This window comes from Typopeltis vanoorti, chromosome 5 (assembly GCF_054136105.1).
Source record: "Typopeltis vanoorti isolate ZY-2024b chromosome 5, IOZ_Tvanoo_1.0, whole genome shotgun sequence".
NCBI lineage: Eukaryota > Metazoa > Arthropoda > Arachnida > Uropygi > Thelyphonidae > Typopeltis > Typopeltis vanoorti.
Genome location: NC_143553.1, coordinates 133,860,406 through 133,878,417, shown reverse-complemented (window position 1 = coordinate 133,878,417; position 18,012 = coordinate 133,860,406). Strand labels below are relative to the sequence as shown.

The following is an 18,012-nucleotide window of genomic DNA, read 5'->3' as shown; positions in this document are numbered from 1 at the left end:
CATAGCATCTATATATATCATCATAATAACACTAAATAATGGTATAGACCAAATTGGTCTGTTCCGGTCTCATTATCCATCCAATATCCTTTTTTGAGGTCTCGAGGTCTACCCTGCCTTCTCTTTCCAATTAGCTTATATTTTAGTATTTGTTTAGGGTGTCGGCCATTTGGTTTACATGTTCAATCCATTTTTGTTTATAATTGTTTGGTTTTTTCTTCTATCGATTTTGTTCTTAGTTCTTTTAAAATGTCTTTGTTCCTTTTTTGATCTAATAATGTGTATTTTGCAGTTCTTCTCATAAATCTAATTTCACTTGTTTTTATTCTTTGTTTATCTTGTTTGTTTATTGCCCAAATTTCACTGCCATATAATAATGTGGGCACTGCTAAAGTATTGTATATTTTCAAGCGTGTTTCTTTTTGTACTATATTTGGGTTGAGTGTTCTATTTATCAGGTCTATAATCTGTAAAAATTTTGAAGTTTTTAATTTTATGTCTTTTTCTCCTTCTTCCTATGATATATCATATTTCTCTTTCATATCTATATACATATGACCAATAAAGCATTAAACTTGAAAAGAGTAGAAAGAAAAACAGAAGGAAAGTACACTCATTATAGGGACATGATCATCAAGGTAGCCAATGACTGCATAACATAAAAGAAATGAGCCAACAAAACAAGAAGCACAGTTATCAAAAATGAACATTGGAGAATTCTGATAGATTGGAAGAAATTTCTATAAGATAGAAGGAATACTTAGAACTCTATAAAGCAAAATATCTAGACAACAAGGTCATAGAAGATGAAACAAGACTTGATGCAAAAGAAATTGGCCCAACCATATTACAAGGTGAATTTGAATTGGTGCTAAATTAATTGCCTTCTAATAGGGTACCAGGTGTTGATAATATTCCTTCAGAATTAATAAAATATTCATGGAATATGTCATACGTATTCAAGATCATAAGGGATATATATATATATATATATATATATATATATATATATATATATATATATATGAAACTGGAATCATTCCCAAAGCAATGCTCTGTCATTCCCATTCCTAAAAGAAAAAATGCAGATAAGTTTGAAAGATACTGAACAATTAGTTGAATCAGGGCTCCACAAATACAACTTACATCTACTAGCAAGAAAAAAGTTTACTTGTCCAAAATATCAGTCTACTTTATATAAATATTGTTATAGGTCAGGGCTGTCCAACCTTAGGTAATCTGAGGGCTGCATCCAGTGCATATCTAGTAATTTAGTGAGCAGCAGGGACACAATCTTGATAGCTGAACAAACGAACAACACTAATTGGGTGCTCTCATTCCCCGTGAGTACCTGGAGCATGCGTGTTAGAACAAAACACTGTAAGAACTCTACTTTGACATATCTAATATTTGAAAAATATGTGGGTATATAGTGATGTAAAAACACCAAATAAAATTACCGACATTGAGATTATCGATTAGTGATAGAATTAAAATATCTAATATGCATTCTGTTCAAATTGTTATTTTATTTTTTCGCTTGTGAAAATCAAAACTCGCAGGCAGGCCGCACAAAATCGCACCACAGGCCGCATGTGGCCCTCAGGCTGTGTTGTGGACAGCCCTGTTATAGGTGATGGTAAAAAAGAAAAAAAAAATGTTATGTTGGCAAAACAAAGTAATACATTCTTTAATTCTCACTATATAATTATACAGAAATAAGCTTTCCTTTAAAGTGGGTTTAAGATGTACACCAATACACAGCTCATCACAACTCGGTTTGTGTTTTCTTTCATATATCTTGGAAGTTTTATCACTTAAGATGGAAGAAACCAATCAGATTTTAAAGCATGAATAATCTTGGTCAGAAAGGCATTTTACACCGGAAGAAACATTTTTACCAGTAAAGGACTTAGCATCCAGCTCAAAAAAAGGCTAGTGAAAACATACATATGGAGCATTGCATTATATGGTTGTGAGGCCTGGACGCTAACAAAACAAGACATAAAAAAAGTTGGAGGCATTTGAACTTTGGTGCCAGAGAAAGATGATGACAGTTAGCTGGACAGAAAGAAAAAGTTTGGTTTGGTTTATAGTTTATTTGGCACAAAAACTACAAAGGTCATACTGTGCCATACTAAAGGTTACAACATTAGCATTTACAGAAAATTATAAACAATATGTCTGTACAAGAATCTTGTTTCACAAAGCAGCATCTCTAGGTAAACAGAACTGCTGCAGAGGGCACAGCAACACACAAAGTCAGAGGTTATTACAGTAGTGCAAAAATAGTTAACAATATAAGTTGATACATAATATATGAAACACTAAGTCAAGGAATGCAGTTTCTACATATATGTAAAATTATAATGTATGCCTTTATAGCAGTACAAAAATAGGCAAAGAGGGATTATTATACAATATGGATGGATGAAAATTAAATTTAGCAATGCAGTAGAAACAGAATTTAGAATACATATAAACAGAATTACTAGAAAGTACACAAATAGGTAAGATGTCCTACAGCACTACATGATTATTCGAAAAATAAAGTAGTAAATAAGATGCATACACCAAATGTATGTTAAGTGATGCAGTATCTACATATAAACAAAATTACTGCAGAGGTTTCAGCAGTAATTTTGTTATACAAGATCAAGGCCCATGGTAATACATAATTGGTCAGATTTAACCTAATGAATAATATATATGTATAAAAGTTCTACAGCGAATAGTGGGAGATCAGGGGAGAACCAGAGGTCATCCCTGGAAACTGTATAAAGAGGGTGTGAGTAGGGGAGTGAGAGGCAGGTTTTTTTCGTGCAGAGTTGTGAATGATTGGAATGCCTTGCCTGAGAGTGTGGTGTCTGCAAGGAGTTTGAATGTGTTTAAGACCCGGTATGATGAGATGTGTGTGTGAGATAAAAGGACCTCCTAGATGAGTCTTTGACTCCATGAGGTCTTGTTTAATAATAATAATAATAATAACTATAGGTTAACATATGTATATACAAAACAGGTCAAGGAAAGCAGTGTCTACATCTAGTAAGATTACAACAAACATTATTATACTAATACTTAGAGTCAGAGGGGAATTATTACATGGCATTGATGCATAAAATTTAAGTTTAGCATTATGGTATTTACATATTAACAAAATTACAGCAGGGTGATACAAATATACAAGATCAAGGCCCATGGTAATACATAATTGGTCAGATTTAACCTAATGAATAATATATATGTATAAAAGTTAAGCGAAAAAAAGTATTTACATATAAACAAATTTATGGTCAAATGTGTTTGTACCAATTAATTCTTTCTAAAAAGTTAAAAACATCATGCAATTTGCCTGAGTCTGCTAGCATTTCCCTGAGTGTATATGGCTTGGTTAGATAGGTGAAAATTTCATTCCTCTCTCGTGTAAATTTTTGACAATCTACCAGAATATGATGAATAGTGAGATGTGTGTTGCATTTTTCACATATGGGAGGGTCTTCAGCTCTCAGTAAATGAGAATGCGTAAGGTGACTGTGACCTATGCGGAGCCTAGCAGGGACAACCTCCTCCCTTCTCTTTGTACGTTGACTAGAATGCCAGTGTTTAATTTCAGGTTTAATGTTATATAATTTGTTTGTTGATGTTTCTTGCCATGTCAACTCCCACTGAGCAGTTAGCTTTGATCTTATAAGTTGTCTGTAGTCTGTATATGGAACTGTCAAATAGTATGTGGAGAAGGTATGGGCTGATTTAGCAGCTTCATCTGCAGCCTCATTTCCTTTGATTCCGATGTGGCTGGGAATCCAGCAAAACTGAACATTGAAATTAAGGATTTTCATTTTGTGAAGCAGCTGTAGCACTTCATAAAGTACTGGATGAGGATTATACATAGGAGAGGAGTTAGCCTATAAAGAGCTCAATGAGTCTGTAGAAATTATACACTTTTGGTAGCAGTTTTCTTTTATATGCACAAGTGCAAGCTGAATGGCATGTAACTCTGCTGTATAATTACTGCAGTCTGGTGGGATCTGATTTGAGATAATAATGTCAGGAAGCACAGCCAACAGATGTGTTAGTTCTTGAACCATCAGTATAGGTGGGTAAGAAATCAGCGTGCTCTGCTCTGTGTGTATTAAACAATTGCAGGTAAATGGATGATGGGGGTATAAGATTTCTGTAGCTGACAAAGTGAGAGGTTGCAAACCTGCCATGGAGGAATGCTGTTATGTTTAGTGTCGTTAATGTTGTCAACATTTATACTAACAGCTTGCACAGTTTCTTTAATATGCATACCAAAATGGATGTATAGCAGTGTGTGTGTGTGATATTGAGCTTCCCAATGCAGAGAGAATATACTATTCCATGTAGAGTGATCTGGGAGAGATTTTATTTTTAGGGCGTAATTAAGAGAAAACTGTTTCCGTCGAAGTGATAGAGCCGGTTCATTTGCTTCTACATAGAGACTTGGAGTGGGTGAGGTGCGAAAGGCACCAGTAGCTATCCATATACCCTGATGATGGATGGAATCCAACCAAGTCTATGGTTTGTCTTGCCGAACCATAGACTTGGGACCCATAATCCAGCTTTGAACGTATAAGTGCACGATAAAGATGGAGCAATGAAGCTCGATCAGCACCCCACCCAGTAGAGGATAGAGTGCAAAGGAGGTTCAAAGTTCTTTTGCACTTTTCTCTTAGTTGACGAATGTGTGAGAAATGTGAGTTTTCTGTCAAAGATGAGTCCCAAGAACTTGGTTTCTGTAGTTACTGGAATAACAGTAGGTCCCATTCTTAGTTCAGGATCTGGGTGATGAGTGCGTTTTTGACAGAAGTGTACACAGACACTTTTTTCTGTTGAAAACCTAAACCCATTATTAAGAGCCCACAGAGAGACATGATCAATTGTTTGCTGAAGTTGTCTTTCAATTACCCTCATGTTACATGAGTGACAGTAAATTGTGAAGTCATCAACATATAGAGCAATGTCTACAGTGGGAGGAAGCTGTTCAATGATTGAGTTGATTTTAATAGCAAAAAAGGGTTACACTTAAGACAGAGCCTTGGGGAACACCTTGTTATTGAAGATATTGTTGAGATAGCGTACTTCCCACTCTGACTTGGAAAGTTCACCTGGACAGAAAGTTTTTAATAAATATAGGGAGGTGTCCTTTGAGACCTAGGTTATAGAGGTCTTTTAATATGTCACATCTCCAGGTTGTGTCATAAGCTTTTTCCATGTCAAAAAAAAACCGAGACAAGATGTTCTCGCTTCAGAAATGCATCTCTTATACAAGTTTCTAACCGAACTAAATGGTCTAAAGTTGATCGATGTCTACAGAAACCACATTGTGTATTGGAAAGAAGACTTGCTTTCTAAATACCAGAGAAGTCTGGCATTAACCATTTTCTCTAGTATCTTACAAAGACAGCTGGTCAGAGCAATGGGTCGATAATTATTGCTTGTGCTGGATCTTTTCCTGGTTTTGGGATAGCAATGAAAATTGACTTATGCCAAGAATTTGGAAACTCTTCCTCTGGAAGTATTCTATTGTATAATAAGAGAAGAAGATCCATAGAAGATGATGGTAGATGTTTTATCATTTCATAATGGATGTCATCAGGTCCTACTGCACTAGGGTGAGATTGTAGGAGAGCTCTTTTTAGTTCCTCCTCCTGGACAAATATATGGCTGAAGAATGTTGGTAGAAAAATTAAGCCTTTGTTTCTCTTGCTGCTCTTTCAGTATTAAAAATTCTGGAGAATATGAAGCTGTTGCTGAAATTTTAGCAAAAGTTTCTCCCAAAGTATCTGCAATAGCTTTGGGATCAGCAAGAACACTTCCATTATAGTCTAAGGTGGATAAACAATGTGTACTCTATCTGCCTTTCATTTTCAGGATTTTATCCCATACGGATAAATGGGATAAAATGGAATATTTATTTTGGGATTTAATGGAATATTTACAGCACTAGGAAAGGATTAAAAACTAATTTTAATGCTTCCATAATTTTTTGTCTCAGTTACTGAGACATCTTCAGGTATTACAAATAACTCTTGTAACATATCATATAGAATCATACACATCATATAGAACATTTGTGTTCTGTATGATTTAAAATACAAATCATACATCTGCAATTATGACTATGGTTAATCTGGCCTTGCAGACCATGTTTTGGATATAACCCACAAGATCTGGAGAAAAACCACCATGCTCCACCATAGTAAATTCAAAAAAGAAAGACTGTTTTTAGAATCTGTGGTTTTCACATGTGAAATGTTGAGGCAAGATCCTGCTTCAGTGGATCAAAAAGGTTGAAGTTACTGGGAACTAGGTCAGTACTATAAGATGATAAGCTTCCTACAGTATGTGGCAGTGGGATTGTGTGTCAGCTGACCATTAAGCCTCCTGACTGATTACTGATATGGCATTCACCACCTCAGGCATTCAGTAAGCAGGATAATGTACTGACAAAGTTATTTACAACCTAGTGGATCAGGTTGGCATTTCCTCTGACTAGAACGATATCTTTTTTGCACTGTGAATGCTTGCTGGGTTGTATCCATTCCCTCTTGTTTAGTTCAATAGTAACATTATTATAGAATGTGACTAGTTGCTAAAACATGACCTTCCCTTAGAAACCTATGCTGTTCATTGCAAAGTAGAGATTCTCTGTCAACCATTTCTGAATGTGAGCCCTAACCACCTTTTCCAAAATCTTCACCACTGCTGAGATACTGATTGGTCAATAGTTGGATACATTGCTCCTTGCATCACCCTAATGCAATGGGATTACCATACATTTTTTCACTCCTATGGAATCTTCCCTGTTTTGCAACTCAAATTATATATATAGCCTGTTCAAAGGAATAGCCAGTTCAGCTGAACACTCTTTCAGCATCCATGCTGATATCCCAGCAGTCAGTTCCTATTGCAGAATTCTTATTCAGTTTGTGCATCAGCTCTAGTACTTCCTCCTCATACATGAGTTTCCTCATCCATTGAAGAGGTAGTGGCAAGTTCATTGTTTCATATGCCAGGTTGATAGCTTTTAGCAAAATGGCTACAAATTAGTTCAACAATCTCTTCTGCATCAGTCACCTGCATTCAGCAGGTGACTGATGACTTAGACTTTTCTCAGTACAACAATTTTTTCAATACAACACTTGTGACTCTTCTGGCTTGCTGCTTATAATTATCATAACTGACACCATGATACTCTTTTCACACCCATTGTCTTTATTTGATGATGCATTTCTTCTTCACTAGCAACTGATCCACCAGGTCTGTAACAACACCCCACTATGTATTGATATTTGATCTTGTTAGGCTCCACCTCACTCTAGATGGCTTCAAACTCATGGCCCCATGAAAAACTGTTACTAGTATTGCAGTCATTGGCTCAACTCTAACTGGATTCAAGTCATTTGATATCATTAGCAGCACATCCCCCTCCTTTCCTAATCCTTTCTAAAAATACTGTACCCTTTGCACTCGATACCAGTTAGCATGCCTTCTGATAGAAAGGTCTCACTAATGCCTACAATCTGAGGTACCAACATATTAACCAAGCCAACAAACTCTACTCCTTTGTTTCTGATACTCCTAGCATTCGTGTACAGACAAGTCTGTACACAATTGCTAGGAGTGTATACCTGCATGCTCTTTTTGTATACTCTTGTCTGTGATCTGCTTGACACAGTTTGACAATTTGCAGATCTCTGTTCTTATCTAGTTTCTTATGCAGACAAACATCTTTACACATGCTTGATAGGACTGAACTGGATGGACACAGAATCGTTCTCTCTTCATAACCATTCCTATCATTAACACAGTTACCTAACATTGTCGCTCTAACACACAGATTCTCACAATTCATTCCTTTCATTTTAACTACAGCTTCTGCAGTCACCAAAAAACGTTTTTGCAAAATACACACTTCACAACATCACAACTGCTAACTCTATACAAAGCCCAAATCTACCCAGCCATGGAATATTGCTCCCAAATTTGGTGTAATGCACCAAAATCCTCTTTAAGAGAGCTCACTTCTATCCAGAAGAGGGCAATACAGCTAATTAATGATCCCTGTCTCTCACATACCCACTTCAGTCCCTCTTTCACAAAGTTCGGTTTCTGCCTTATGCCTCTTCTACAGATACTTTAATGGACAGTGCTCTGCTGAATTGCCCGCTATAATTCCTCTGCTCTCCTCAAAAATCATTAGAACAAGAGCCACTGCTAACCAACATACTTTTACAATCCATCTTGAAACTCACTGCACTTTACAACAAATAGTTGAAAAATCATGGGAATATAACAAAGATCTGTACTTAAGTTTTGTAGATCTGGAAAAAGCATATGACAAGGTGCCAAGAGAGAAGCTATTCAAAATGCTACAGTTGTATGGTGTCAATGGTGCATTATATCAAGCAATACTTAGTCTATATTTCAATTGTAAGTCAGCAGTTAGAATTGAAGGAAGTACAGGAAGATGGTTTAATGTTAAATCTTTTGTCAGACAAGGATGTATATTATCTCCTCTGTTATTCATTATCCATATGGATCGTATTATGAAGGAAAATGGTATTAAACCTGATATAAAAACTGAAGATGTTAAATGTCAGCTCTTTACTTTATACAGATGATGTTATATTTTTAAATAAATCCAGTAGAAGTTTGCAAGATCCCCTGACTAAATTGAATAACTGTTGTAATAGATATGGTATGAAGGTCAGCGATAACAAGACAAAGACAATGAAAATAGGCAGATGCACTAAAAATATCAACTGCATTGTGAATGGTGAACCTATAGAAGAATTAAAACATTTCAGCTACTTAGGCATGATTTTTAGTGAAGATGGTAAATTAAATATGGAAATGGACAACCGAATCAACAAAGCTGGTATGGTAGGAAGTCAACTGAATAAATTTATATGGAATAAAAGAGAAATTAGTCAAAATACTGAAGTAGCTGTATTCAAGACAGTGTTCAAATTAATTTTAACTTATGGATCTGAGAGCTGGGTCAGAAGTAAAACACTTGACCAAAGACTAGAGTCCTGAGAAAGATTACGGGCATGAACAGAATTACGGGCATGAATCAAAATGGTATTAGAAGCAATGATATTAGGAAAGAACTTGACATTGTTAGCTTCCAGGAATGTGTTAGTAGAGCTAATCTCAGGTGGTATGGTCACTTAAACAGAATGGAAGAGGAAAGATTAGCAAAACAAGTGTTCTCTGCCAGGTCGGCAGAAAAAAGACCCAGTGGAAGACCAAGATGTAGGTGGATTGATACAGTATAAAGTGCCTTAGAAGATAGAAATATAAGATCTGATAATGTTGGAATTTTGACAGATTACAGATTGATTTGGAGGAAAATTGTAGATAGGAAGTTAGTAATGACGTAAATTTTTCATGTAGTACTATCATATCCTGTACACCCCCCCTAGAGGAAACATGTCAGGAATTTGATGATGATGATCCAGTGGGATATAGGTTGTGTGATCTTGGAGAATAATATCCATTTTCCGATTATATTCCATGACATTCCCTTATCCGCTCTGTCATGACAATGCATTCATCTCTTTCTTTAACTTTCTCAGAGCAGCGAGTTGACCAGAAGATAGATTACTTTTTAGCGGTGATGACAGGAAGAGAATACTGGCAACATGAAGTCCAGTGTTGGTAGCTATTTCCGGAGCTAAGCGACAGATCTGCATCCTATGTTGTACATTATATCTAGCAATGGCACAGTGGATCATTGCATCAAGCAATACTTCTTAGTCTTTATTTGAGTTGTAAGTCAGCAGTTAGAATTGAAGGAAGTACAGAAAGATGGTTTAATGTTAAATCTGGTGTCAGACAAGGATGTACTTTATCACCTCTGTTATTCATTATCTATATGGATTACATTATGAAGGAAAGTGGTATTAAACCTGATATCAAAATTGGAGGTTAATGTCAGCCCCTTGCTTTATAGAGATGATGTTATACTTCTACATAAATCCGCTACATGTCTGCAAGATTCCCTGACTAAATTGAATAACTGTTGTAATAGATATGGTATGAAGGTCAGCAATAAAAAGACAAAGACAATGAAAATAAGTATAATCATTCAAAATGTCAACTGTGTTTTGAATGGGGAACCTGTGGAACAAGAAAAATATTTCAGCTACTTAGGCACGATTTTTAGTGAAGATGGTAAATTAAATATGGAAATAACAGAATTAACAAAGCTGGTATGGTAGGAAGTCAACTGAATAAATTTATATGGAAATAGAGAGAAATTAGTCAAAACACTAAATTAGCTGTATACAACAGTGTTCAAACCAATTTTAACTTATGCATCTGAGAGCTTGGTCAGAAGTAAAATACTTGACCAAAGACTAGAGACTGCAGATATGAGAGTCCTGAGAAAGATTAGGGGCGTGAGCAGATGGCATCAATGGCAATATCATATTAATAACGAGGATATTAGGAAAGAACTTGACATTGTCAGCATCCTGGAATGCGTTAGCAAAGCTAATCTCAGGTGCTATGGTTACTTAAACAGAATGGGCGAGGGAAGATTAGCCAAAGAAGTGTTCTCTGCCAGGTTGGCAGGAAAAAGACCCAGAGGAAGACCAAGATATCGGTGGATTGATAATGTAAAAAGTGCCTTAGAAGATAGATATATAAATATAAGATGTTATAGCTTTGACAGGTAACAGATTGATTTGGCAGAAAATTGTAGGTAGGAAGTTAGTAATGATGTAAATTTTTCATGTAGTACTATCATATCTTGTACACTCCTGGAGGGTAAATGTCAGGAATTTGAAGATGATGAGTTACTCATGTCTGTTCCTCATAATTGTTTAGTTATTCTTTTATTATTATTATTACTTTTTTTTTTTTTTTTTTTTAATTTGTACTTTTGAATTAACCATCCTGTTGACAATATGGTTGAAATATATCAAATAATTCCGTATCACTCCATCGATATCTTGGTTTTCCTCTGGGTCTTTTTCCTGCCAACCTGGCAGAGAACACTTGTTTGGCTAATCTTCCCTCTATGAGTTACTCAAGTCTGTTCCTCATAATTGTTTAGTTATTCTTTTATTATTATTATTACTTTTTTTTTTTTAATTTGTACTTTTGAATTAACCATCCTATTGACCATATGGGTGAAATATATCAAATAATTTCTGCTTGATATCCATGTTCATTCAGTAGTATACAAATGTTATTTCAATTTCAATTGGCAATCTCTGTATTTATTAATGTGTAAATACATCAAGGCTGTTATAGTGGTTAATTGACTATTATTGCTTCTAAAATGGTATAAAAATTCTTTGTTTGTTGCTAACACCTGCTTTAAACAACACAAACGACGATTGTACACATGGATATCACCTGATGGACAATGCAGAAATCAAATTGACTATATACTTGGACAAATAAGATGGAGAAGTGCAATTCAGCCTGTCGAGACTTTTCCAGGTACAGACTGTGGAACAGACCATGAATTATTAGTGGCTACGATACATGTGAAATTACGGAAACTGAAAAGATTATTTTATGTTATATACACATGGATATCATCTGATGGACAATACAGAAATCAAATTGACTATATGCTTGGACAAAGAAGTTGGAGAAGTGCAATTCAGTCTGTCAAGACTTTTCTAGGTACAGACTGTGAAACAGATCATGAATTATTAGTGGCTACTATACTTGTGAAATTACGGAAACTGAAAACAACACAAATGTCAATCAGATATGATCTTGGAAACATACTGGCTGAATACAATGTTAGTATACAGAACAGATTCAACACACTCAATTTGTGTGAAAGAGAACCAGATGAGCTATGGGAAGAGATTAAAGATATAATTAAAACAGAAGCAAAGAAGAATATTCCAACAGTTTATAAGAAGTTTAAATGGCTGTCAGAAGATGCCATTAAAACTGCTCAGGAAAGGAGGAAAATGAAGGCCACAGGAAATTTGCAGGAAGTACAGCATTTGAATGCAGGGTTTCAATGACAAGCCAGAAGAGACAAGGGAAAATACTTTAACCAGGAATGCCAACAAATTGAAGACAAAAACGAGATCTTTTCAATAAGATCACAGAACTGACAGGGAAGTTTAGTGCCAAAGTAACAATATTGAAAAATAAGCACAAAGGATATCTTACAGAAGCTGCTGACATCAAAGAAAGATAGAAAGAGTATACAGAAGCCCTTTGCAGAAAGGACTCCAAAATTACTGAAAAATTTGGAGAGCAGGATTATACACAGGAACCAGTACTGCTGGAGAGTGAAGTGAGGTGGCATTGCAACAGCTATCCAGTAAGAAAAACTATAGCACTGATTTCTCATGCAAGTAAAGTCTTATTTAAGATCATTCAGAAAAGACTGGAACCATTCATGAAGAGAGCAATGCCAGATGAACAGGCAGGATTTCGAAAAGGCAGAGGAACAAGACTTCAGATTGCCAATGTGAGATGGATAATAGAAAGAACACAGGAATATCAAAAGAATGTCTACCTTTGTTTCCTTGACTATTGTAAGGCTTTTGACTCTGTAGATCATGTGAAACTGTGGAATGTGTTAAGCACAATGGGAGTACCAGAACATTTCATTATTCTTCTGAGGAATCTTTATTATAAATGAGAAGCTACTGTCCAAACAGATTTTGGAGAAACCGAGTATTTCACAATAGGTAAAGGGGTGCAACAAGGATGTGTTTTATCTCCGTTCCTGTTTACCTTCTACAGCGAATACATTTTAAGGATGGCAGGGCTGGAGGAGTCTTCAGTTGGAATTGAAATTGGTGGAAGAAATATTAATAATTTGAGGTATGCAGATGATATCACTTGCTAACAGAATGCAAAGAAGATTTGGAGGAACTTATTATAAAAGTTAAAGAAGAAAGTGCTAAATATGACCTTAAACTTAACCTCAAAAAGACAAAAGTTATGGCAACATGTGAGCTTAACGATTTTGAAGTAGATGGGGAGAAAATGGAAGTAGTTAATTTTGTGCTCCTAGGATCCCGAATTGATAAAGATGGTTATTGTATTGAAGAAGTTAGAAGATTATTATTACTCGGAAAGAAAGCCATGACAAATTTAAGCAAGATCTTTGAAGATAAAGATATTAGCCTCGCAACAAAAATCTGAATCGTGAAAGCAATTGTATTTCCTGTGGTGCTGTATGGATGTGAAAGTTGGACCATGAGAAAGAATGAAAGAAGGAAGATAGATGCATTTGAATTATGGGTTTGGAGATGCTTACTAAGAATATCATGGACTGCAAAGCAAACCAATAAATCAGTGGTAGAAAGAATAAAGCCAGATTGCTCCCTCGAAGTTATGATCATCAAGCAAATGACGGTCTGGAGAAAATGACGATGCTTGCTAAAGTTGATGGAATCAGGTGAAGAGGAAGACCAAGAATTAGATGGGTGGATGTAGTTAAAGAAACAACTGGAATGCGCTTGGAAATTCTGAAAGATATGGCCATGGACAGATCTGAATGGAGAGTGTATGTTCATGGAATCACCAGGAGTCGAAAACGACTCGATGGAACACACACAAAATGGTGTGTTCAGTGTACATGTTCCCTTTTTTTTTTCATTCATTTTATACTGAAGATGTCTATGAAATGAGAGTAAAACGTTTATGTATATAAATAAATTTTATGTAAGGTGTCCTTATTAGCTCATACATTGGAGAGGGTGATAGAACAGAAGTTCCCCGAGTTTCAAGAGGAGATTGCAAGTCCATCTGAGTTTGTACTCTTATAGATGTCCTTGCAGTTCCCTCCCCCCTCCAAAATCCTTTTATTGCATGGGATGATTATTGTCAAATTATAGTTGGGATTTCTTTTACTAAGTTGTTTTATTGTATCCATTCTGGGAGCCCTTTTTTTATCACTTGGGGTTTATTTTTAAGAGTTTGCTCATTGGAGCAGATTAATAGGGCTTTTTTTTTTAAGTGTTAATTGCTCATCGACATTGTTGATTTTTAACAGTATCAATGAGCAGTTTATTAGGGTATTTCATCCTTGTGAATACAACAACCCAAGTTCAGGGGGGGGGGTGATGATGATAGAGTATTTATTTTTCACTTTCTGATAAACAGAAAAAAGCATCACCGCGTGTAAAACATATGCAAAGTGTCAAGATAATGGAGAGAACCCTGCTTTTCAAATTCAGAGATATGAATCAGTTGTTTGAACACCATGTGACAAGATGACAAATATATAGTCTACATGTAGGCATGAGATGATCACCTGGGTTGTAGCCAATCACATGAGCTGACAGCTATGGCATGGAAAGAGGAGTTCAGTGGAAAGAACTCTTCTGCTCCTCTTACTGCTACTATATTATTTAACCTTTTCATCTTTGGAATGCACCCAGATGTTGCTGCTGTTAAATATCTCTTGATGCATTCCAAAGATGAAAAGGTTAAATAATGTAGTAGTAGTAAAATGGATGAATGAAAGGTTTAAACATGGAATCTATTATAAGGTGCTGTGGAAACAACACAAGATAAATATTGGTAATAATCAGTTGCATGAAAACTACAAAGAGCAGGCCAGGAAGGTGACTCGATTAATAAAGGCAGCAAAAGTATACTAAGAATAGAAATTAGCCAATCAAACCAAAAAAAACCTTAGTGAGTTCTTTCAATATGTGCAAGTAGAAAAAAAATTGACTGTGGGAGAATGATGTTAATTGATGACAGTGGTAGATTGGTAAATGCAGAGGATATAGTTGAAGTATTCACTGAACAGTTTATCATGGTATTTCATCTTCATGAATGCGACATCACGAGAACAAGGGGTGTGGAGAGTATGGTAGAGGAGGAATTCATGCTGAGTGAGCAGGAGGTATATGACGAATTGAGTAAACTTGATGCTAATATGACAGTAAGACTTGACAATATATCACCATGTATTTTGAAGGAATGTCTCTTCAATTAACATGAAAAACACATGGGATAGTAATACTATTTATTTAAGGCCATATATTTCAGGCTGAACATTAAACCTTTTTGATTGTTAAGGGTTGTAATGGATTTTAGTTCAGCTGCATAAAATAAACTTCATTTGCTATATTTGTTGTACATACAGATAGATTTATGTGTTGCTTGTTATTCACAAGTGCTTCATGGTATAAACAACCCTGTATGCCACTAAGGGATTTGAGGATTTCATGATGTTATAAACAACACAACTCATTAATTTATGGAATTTACTAATATTTTCCTGAATTTCCAACCATATTTGTAATTTTATGTGCTGTGAGGATACTTGTTGGAAATCCAGTGAAATATTAGTAAGCTCAATAAATTATTTTCCTCTTTGTTTATTTACACCATGAAGCACCATTAAGAATTTGTTTTGTTATACTTGTAGAAAAAATGTAATTTTTTTATTCTTCTCAATTAAAAGTCAGTTTATTTGAGTTTCCAAAATTTAACTTTTGTTGAAAAATTCATTTTTTTATGCACTTTTAAATATTTCTTGTAATTACAGAAAAAGCATCACCTGTGATGATTTTCTATTGAAAATAGATTTTTTTAAAATTTCAGTTGCAGTTATTGCTGTATGATGTATAAAAATTAATGTTTTTACATAATGTATGACATTCCAGTAACTTATTAAAAATAGAGCATACAAAAAACATTTGTTCATCACCTTTGTTGGCATCAAATTTCAAGTAAATTTTAAAAAAATGTGCTTTGTTATGCTCTGCAAATTCATTGATTACTATTGTGACATGAGCAATCGCAAATTATTTTTAATATTTTAAATAAAACTTCCTTTAAGGGGTTTGTTCTAATTTATTACAAAATTAACATATAATTGATTACAATACTAATATTGGAGAAATATAATTTGTAATATAAATTGAATTTAAAAAAAAAATTGAGAATTTTGTGTCTTAGGAGTTGCTTAATTAGCTTGTATGATTGAGCCAACAATGATTTCGACATTAGTTTTTTGAATATGATGTTGATATTGTATGTACATATCAAAAAAAAAAAAAAAAAAATCAATTCTGCAAGTAACTGTAACTGACTGCAAATCAAATAATCCCATTTTTTTAAAAAAAATAGTTTATTCTATACAACCAGTTTCTAATATACAAGGGTGGTCTGAAAAGTTCTTGGCCTAACTTCAGAATTATTTTTATTTTTTGACATAATCCCCATTAAGACTAATACATTTATTCCAGCAATTCTCCAGCACCATTATCTCGTCCCTGTAGTGGTTCTCAGTAACATCTGCAAAATACCCCTCTACAGCTGCGATCACTTCTTGATTCGAAGAAAAATGCTGACCAGCAAGTAAGAGTTTTAGTTTTGGGAAAAGATAGAAGTCAGAGGGAGCCAAATCTGGGGAATAGGATGGATGTTCCAACAATTCATAGTGCAGATCCCTTAATTTTCCCATTGCCAAAACACCTTTGTGATCAGGTGCATGTCCTAATGAAAGATGATTTTTTTCTTCTACAAACCAAGTCTTTTCTCACGAATTTTTTCGTCTAGTCTGGTTAAAAGACTGGAATAATATTCCCCGGTTATTGTTTTACTCTTTTCAAGATAATTAATAAACAAAATGCCTTTAGCATCCAAATTACCGATGCCATGACCTTTCCTGTTGATGGAACCGACTTTGTCTTCTTTGGCACTGACCTTTCCTGTTGATGGGACCGACTTTGTCTTCTTTGGCACTGAACAACCAGCTTCTGTCCACTGTTTTGACTGCTGTTTGGATTCTGATAGGTAATGGTGAATCCAAGTCTCATCCATAGTAATAAATCAACACGCAAAATCAGTTTTATTCTTATTAAAACACTCCAAACACTGTTCGGAAACTTTCGTGTGTTTTTGATCTGCTGTGAGCAAGCGCGGCACCCATCCTGTGCAAAGCTTTTTCATTTCCAATTCTTCATACAAAATATATCGCACACGTTCTTTTGAAATGCCTATAGTCTCAACAATTTCGCGCACTTTGACTTGCGATATGATATTGGATGACTTTGTCATCCAATGCCATATCGTGCACTTGATCAATGATTTCTGGTGTTGTTACACTTTTTGGATGGCCTTCACGTAGATCATCTTCAAGGCTGGTATGGCCACGTTTAAATTCGGGCCGATTTCTTAATTGTTGAAAATGAAGGCGAAGAGTGCCCATGAACTTTTATGAACTTTGAATGAATTTTTTTTGGCATTAAACCTTCTTTTACAAAGAATTTTATAACTGCACGATGCATGATACTCAATTTTATCCATTTTAAGGATTACAGACAACACTTTTGCCTTAGACAGCTGTATAAAACAAACTACTTGATAGAATGACTTACAATTTCACACGGATGCTTATGATAGATGTACCAACTTAGAAAAAAAATTATGTCGATAGTGTTGCCATCTATGGTCGAGGCCAAGAACTTTTCAGACCACCCTCATAGAAGTTTGTTGGGGGAGGAGGGGGGGGGGCATAACAGTCCCATCTAGCTGTTTGTATATTTCTCCTTTCCATAGGAAATAATCTGCATATATGGTGAATCTAAATAATTCAATTTTGTCAGGAGGAAAATTGGCTTAATAAGATTAAGGAGATCTGTCAAAGGTGCATAATGAAAAGTGAGATGATATTGAAACTGACTGAGTTTGTCAGAGCGAGATTTTCTATTAATGTTTTAAAGTGCAGAGAGTTTTTAATAGATGAGGGAGAGTTGCCTATAAGGAAGGAAAGTGATTTGGATAGATGTTTAGCTAGTTGGTAGGTGGGACTGTCTATGCCATCTACTATTAGATGAAATGGGGGAGGGGTATTGGGTTTGTGAATTTTAGGGACCTTGTATATCCATAGTGTTTTACATTTTATAAGGTTTCAATTTTATGGCAATTTCTTTAGGCCAGGATGTCATCATCATCATCATCATCATCATCAAATTCCTGCCATGTACCCTCAAGGGGTGTACAGGATATGACAGTACTACATGA

General features: G+C 35.2%; 1 protein-coding gene across 2 annotated transcripts in view; it reads left to right on the top strand.

Annotated features, from left to right (window-relative positions):
• The window catches only part of LOC150106831 (ubiquitin domain-containing protein 2-like), a 92,472-nt gene that overhangs the window by 3,415 nt on the left and 71,045 nt on the right, over positions 1-18,012 (top strand). The window lies entirely within an intron of this gene.